Source organism: Astyanax mexicanus, chromosome 15 (genome assembly GCF_023375975.1).
Source record: "Astyanax mexicanus isolate ESR-SI-001 chromosome 15, AstMex3_surface, whole genome shotgun sequence".
Taxonomy (NCBI): domain Eukaryota; kingdom Metazoa; phylum Chordata; class Actinopteri; order Characiformes; family Acestrorhamphidae; genus Astyanax; species Astyanax mexicanus.
The window spans coordinates 32,865,909-32,872,890 of NC_064422.1; positions in this window are offsets into that span (position 1 = coordinate 32,865,909).

Sequence of the window (6,982 nt, forward strand, 5' to 3'; positions counted from 1 at the left end):
CTCTGTTGTTTGACAGAAAGAGCCGACTGTGACCTGTGAGTCAGATTAATTCTACTGTCTGCACGTTTACGGCCAGGCAGAAACCCTCTTTCTGAAAGAACTCTCATGATGTACATATGTTTTACACTGACATGCCAAAAGTCATGGGACTGCAGTATGTAAATTGATCGTGAAGTGTTACTTCAGGAAATGGCTTGGGAACACCCACACCTGTACATCTTTTGAGTGAGCTTTAACATTTGCCATCAATAATCAGTCATTGTGCAACATAAAGTGAATTTCTATATAGAAATTCTCTAGATTTAGAGTAGAGATATTATATTTTATGCTAAGCAGAACTACTGTACATTACCTGATATTAATATCAACATTACTGTCAAATGTTTAACGTCTTTATCAAGCTTAAAGTATTACAATGCCTGGCATTCATAATTCATTTTATTTCAATCAAGTAAAGAATATGCAGTACTAGTTGAATCCACTAGAGGACAGTAGAGTTACAGGAGTAAACATGAATAGAAACACTTTCTGTGGAAATCATCTGTTCATGTTATGTCACTGTTTCACAAAATTAAATGAGCCTTTCCAACAAATAAACATAAATCAACAATGTATTAGTTATTTACATTATTTACATAATTCAAAAAATAAGTTTGAATAAAGCAAATTTTGACATTTAAAAAATTGTGTCCATTAAAAAATACTTTTTTTTTAGAGTTAGTGGTTAATATATGGTTACTCATTTGTTTGTTCAACATGCTATTCCAGTCAAGTAAAACAGTAAAAAAAAGTTGAGTAAAACAGTAAAATTGACACAAGCTAATAAAGGAAGTGATTATGTACAGTATGTGTTTAGAGCACATTCTTCATCAATGTTTACATCCAACATTATAAACTTCAGAAATGAGATTCCTCTATTATGCAATTTTAATGGGTATTTTAGTGTCTATTTTTGAGTTTACTGACATGCCAAAGATTTATGGGCAGTTTCCAAAACTAAGGATTGAGCATAGTCATAGACTGTATTTTTTCATTTCATTTTCAATATCCATTAAAAATTATGTGTAGTCCAAGACTAGGTTTAATCCCTGGCCAGGAAAATGTCCACAATGCCATCCTGCAGAACTATATAAAACAAAAATATCATGACTAGAACAAGTTAAACTAAACTCAAATAAGAGAGTCACTCACCTCATTGTAGACTTCACGCACAGGTTGCAGGCCACACCTACGTACTGTCAAGGTGTCAAGGGAAGGTTCCAAAACATGCCTCGAGATGGTATTCTACAATAAGCAGCACTACCCCATGGAGCGGTCCCGCCACCAATCTCCAACTCTTATTAGTCTCCTCAATATAAGACACTACTAATATATCCACCACTATTGTTTTATTTGTTGATGTTCTGCACCAAGTGCATTGCCATGGCCCATTACCTAAGTCTGACCCAGTTTGGTGCAGGGTGGTCATATGTTGTGGTGTGTGTGTGTGTGTGTGTGTGTGTGTTTGTACGTGTGTGGTAAGGCTGCAACAGCAGTGGCTCTTGATAGGCGAGCAGATGTTTTTGGGAGGCCAGCCCTGCCAGGTTCGCTCTGAAATGGTGCTTTAGAGCCCATTACCCTGCTCCTCTGATGACACTCAAATAGCTATCATTACCACGCAGCCCGGGGAGGGAGTGAGACTGTCAGAGAGAGAGAGAGAGAGAGAGAGAGAGAAGGAGAGAAGGAGAGAGAGAGAGAGCTGGGTATAGGAGTGGATGGAATAAAGACAGAAAAAGCTAGAGTTTAAAAATGAACATTTCAGAGTTAACAGCCTCCAGCCTTTTCTACCCTATTAACTGCAATGCTGCTCTTCCTCTGCACTGTTGATAGCAAACCACTATCCTCAGTACCACCAACTCACGTGCACCTCTCTCCTTCTCTCTCTCTCTCTCTCTCTCTCTCTCTCTCTCTCCATCATTTTGTCTCTTCATCATCTCTTTCATTTTTCTGTCTCTCGCATCCTCCTCCACCTATGATCTTTTCTCTCCACCCTCTACCAATCTCCCTCGTTTTGTCCCCTCCTCCCACTTGCCCTTTCCTCACCCCATCCTCAATTTTTCTCACCCTCCTCCCCTCGACCCCCTCTCCATTGATCTCTGTCTTTAGAAACCAAAGACTCATTTCCATCGCTCTATCTTGCTCTCTATCTCTCTCTTCCCCTCTCCACCAAAGACTCTGAATCTGCTCTCTCCTTCCATCAATTCTGCAGCCTCATCCTCTGCTATTGTCCATTTGTATAGTCCCCTCTGTCCCCTAACAAACCCCCACCCTCTCTGACTCTGTCTCTCCCTCTCTCTCTATTTATATACATACACACACAAACATATTATATGGACAAAAATATGAAATATTGGGGGAGCAGCTTTTAAACCAATAAATTCAGGTTTAGTCTTATTGCCACATGTCAATAAGATAGAGAACCTCACAACACAGTGTGTCTTCACAAACATTTTTGAAAGAATGGATCGTTCCAGATATGTCAGATATTTCATGATCAAATGTAACGGGTATTTAAAAAAATGGAAAAGGTCCTTTTAAAAGTTGAAATTTCGGAACAAACTACATTGAACACTGTGAGCCAGGCGTTTTCTTGCAGTATCAGAGTATGACCTCAGATGACCTCAAATGAATGAACAGATGCTCTTCTGGATGAATGGGCCAAAATTCCCCCAACACACTCCAAACTTTTGTAGAAAGTTTTCCCAGAAGAATGGAAGCTGATAGAGCTGAAAATTGGGACCAACTCCATTTTAATGTCTGTGGTTTTAAAATCAGAAATAATCAAATCTCATATAGGTGTCCCAATACTTTTGTCCATGCAGTGGTTATTGTGCATATAACATGCAGTGTCAATATGGCAATTTAACATTGTACAGACGTGAAAAAAAGTCAGTTAAATGTCAGACAGTAAAAATTTTGATTTAAAAACCAACAATGATGTTGAATGTTAGCAACACAACTTATGACAAACATTAGTGTTAAAATGTCATGTGCAGACAAAATAACTGAGGGCATTTTATGTCAGCAGGACGTTGGCATATGATATTTCAAATATGTATTTTGGTTAAGAGACAGAACATTACTTAAACATCTATTTAAAACAAACAAAATATCAATGTCCGCTATTTTCATTATTCTACACAAGTTGACATTGGCATTCAACATTTTTTCATTTCATTTTCAGAACACCTGATGTCACAACCTTCTTTAAACCAGATAACATCTACAGATGTTGGTGGCCAGCTGGGATGCATGCAATTGTATGAATAAGTGAATGAATGAATGAATGAATGAATGAATGAATGAATGAATGGCAAAAGCATATTTCAGTTAAGATGTGATCGTGCTGAAAGTCTGAAAGTGGCAGATAGCTTTCACCCTCAGCATCTGGGCAGCCTAGTCACCCCTGACCAGTACACTGACTCAAGCCTACCGTCCACTCCCGCCTGCTCATCATTTCTGGCTTTGTTGAGCAACAAATATGAGGTGTGATTTATTCTGCTAGATATCAGCTCACATTCTGTCATCGTTCTTCTTTATAATTTTGCTCCTGACCTCACATTTTGTGCTGCAATGCGTAGCGTTACAGAAAGACAGTAGCTATCACGGGTGATATGCAACACGCATGAACGTCCTTGCTTAGAAAAAGAAAACCCAAAAAACAGCATGCTTAGCTCAAACTGGTTAAACTGGTTGACCAGCTTAGATTTTCACCAGCATGGGGGCATACTTTGTTGTTTGAGTTGGATGTTGAGCTGATTAAAGTGACTGTCCGTTAGAGCATGCTAAACGGTACTTTTAAAAATATGCATTGTGGTGCAGTCTCTTTTCAGACTAGAGGAATCTGATGATTTTTTTATCTCATCAACTTTCTTTAGTTCTAATTCTGCATGTATTTTATTTTACAATGCATGAATGAACAGAAGAAGACTGAGTTTGCTGTTCTGATGTATTCATGTTCACAGTAGCTCTTGTATCAGGAACATTAGCAGCACCCCGGTTGCTCAGGTACCCAGCACAATCTATTATAGCCAGAAAAATGTCTTTTTTAAAAAATGAATATGTGTGGCTTTGCAAGAATGGTAGCAGAAGCACACTGATACATTTTGATATAATAATTTGGCCCCTCAACATTAAGAATCACTGCTGCTTTCAGTTTAAAAGAAAAATCTTAAGGACTGCTGCTAGTATGATAAAGCTTGACCATGCTATAGTCAACCAGTAAGACTAGAAAGACCAAGCATGACCAAAATGTAAAGCAGCATAGCCTCCACAATGCTGGTCCAGAGCTGGATCTTACCTGGATGTTCTGGATGGCCAGTGGAATCTGGAACTGGGATGACATGACTATCCTTGGCCACAGGACTTCTAGCTTATTGTACCTAAATTAAGTAAGTCAGTGAGCTCCAATAATCAAACTGATCAACTCTGTTCATATTATAAGCTGTTCACTCTCCCATTCAGGAAGGCTGACAGTGCTGGTGGACTCTTTAGTGCAGTGAGAAAAGGCGAGGAAGACTAGGGAAGGAGCTGGAGGCAGCAGTGGTTGGGCTGTGGTGTTTTTGGCTGCTGCTGGATCTGGGTCTACAAGGGGGCTGGAAACTGCAGCGATAGCCATGCGGATCTGCGTGACCTCCTCGTCCACATTGGCAGCGGTAAATTGTTCCTCTACTACATAATTCATAGAGGGTAAACGGCAGGAGCACTCGCCATTACTTCCAGCCCTCCAGCAGACCTGAAGGTGGCAGTGTTGCTTTTCCTGTTGCTGTATTTCAGCAGCAAGGGTCTTAAAAAGGGAAAAAGGGAAGATTAATGCTCGGTTTGTCAGTCTTGGTGCCTCTGTGACTATGAAGATGATAAGATAATACTCTGTTAACTATTTTTAACCAGCAGTTTATTGCCCTCGCAAATTGGACCTTCAGCAGAACAGTAAGAGAAAGAACAAGATTACAAATGAGAAATATGTGCTGCTTAAATCAATGTGGCAATTAACCATCTTTCTTTCTTTTAAACGTTTTTACAATTGATGGGCATTTCCTTTCGAGCTACTATGCTGAATTAGTGCCATAATTCTTATACAGTTTAAGCTATAGTCTATTTACATCATAGTCCTTCTCTAGAGTGCTCACAAAACATGACAAAGCTCAAAGCATAATTTATAATTAATAAAATAATTATTAATAAAAAAAGACATTTTTTGTGTTAATATGTTACATCTATGCCGTATAACTTTACATTTGATAATCAAATATTGACAAACAAATAAAAAAATAGAATACATTTTTATGAATTTTGTAGTTCTTGCTTTTGTATCCTGCTTAAAAAAAATCTTTTATTTCTTTATCTTAATATATATGCCGCCTGACTTTCTGTGCTTACAAAATTAACATCTAACACCTAAACAGACAAATATAATATATATATAGGCTATAGTAGTTCTTGCTTTTTGTAGCCTGCTTACCAAACACGACATAACTCATAACTAAAAAACAAACCATTTATGTAGAAGAGACTTACTTACATTTTCTTTTATTATTTTATTTATTTATTCATTCTTTTTTTAATCCAAATGAGCTAAAAATAATTTCACAATGTAGGTGTGTTGGGTTAGCGCTGGTTCCTTTTAAAAGTGTCATTTTTTTCTTCTACAGCTCTGTCTCAACAATTTAACCACTATAATGCTTTTAATAAAGTTTTTTTGTTCCATATAACTAGTTTTGAGACGATATATAGAACAACATGGTAAAGTACAAATGATGATATGCATTTTGTTGTTGTGTCATTTGTATTACATCAGGATTTACAGTCATGTGCCCAAAACTGGTCTTTTTTGGGTTGGGTTGAATCATCATCGTCACCACACAGATACAGTATATGCGGTCCACATCTTTCTAACGTTTAAACATTTACTAAATAAACACTCACCTAAACAGATAAATAGATTACACTTTTATAAAGTTGTGACAGTGCCATAAACGTTTTGCATTTTACATCTCCAGCTTACTTTATTGCTTTAATTTTATTTTCCTCTCCAGATTAAATTTCTCCCACGAATTACTGTAATAGAAAACTAAAGAGATAACCGCGTTTCAGAGAGCGCTCGCGAGGAGAGAGCAGGAGTGAGGAGAGGGTTAAAAATATCAAGACCGTTGCGATGAATAGAGAACTGTATGAAACTGCCAACCAATCAGAGTCGAGATTAACACTTTGCTTGAACGTGATTGGCCAGGCTGGATTTGATGTGCGTCCGTTCATGTGTACATGTGTCTTGTCCCACGTGGGGCGTGGGGTCGGTGCTGTGCGGTTATAGGCTGCACGGACATCAACAAGCCACGCCCCCCGAGACGGAATTGGATGGATAGTGCGGTCCAGGCCACGCCTCCTACCTTGTTCTCTGTCAGCGGAAATAGCCGCGCGCCTCCGGCTCGTCGCCTCGCATCTACGAGACGGCGCGGGAAAGCAGCGCGGTTCTGACATTCTGTGGCGCAGCTCTTAACAGCCTTAATATGATTTCTTTTAAAAACATGATTATTTGAAATGATATTTAACTCTGTGTTTTCTCCGCCTCTGCCTCCGTCTTGCAGCAGCAGCAGCATGGTATTTCATTTATTCTGCAGAGCATCACTTCACTCTTTCTCGCGCGCTCTCTCATCACTCTTTCTCTCTGCTTTATTGTATCATCGCACACCGATATTTGACATTATTGCAAATCCGAACGGACACCAAATGCGCGCGCTCGCCATCCCCGCGCGCGCTCCCTCGTCGTTGCGCATTGGTAATTACGCGCGTCTTGATGGGATGCAGCATCCTGAGCGAATCAGACAGCAGCAGCATCAGACCATCGGACAGCTCGTGCAGCAGCAGCAGCACACACAGCGCAGCGCGCGCGTGTCTGGACTACATGATCATCCAACATACAACAAGTTGGGTTGTTATTGTAAAT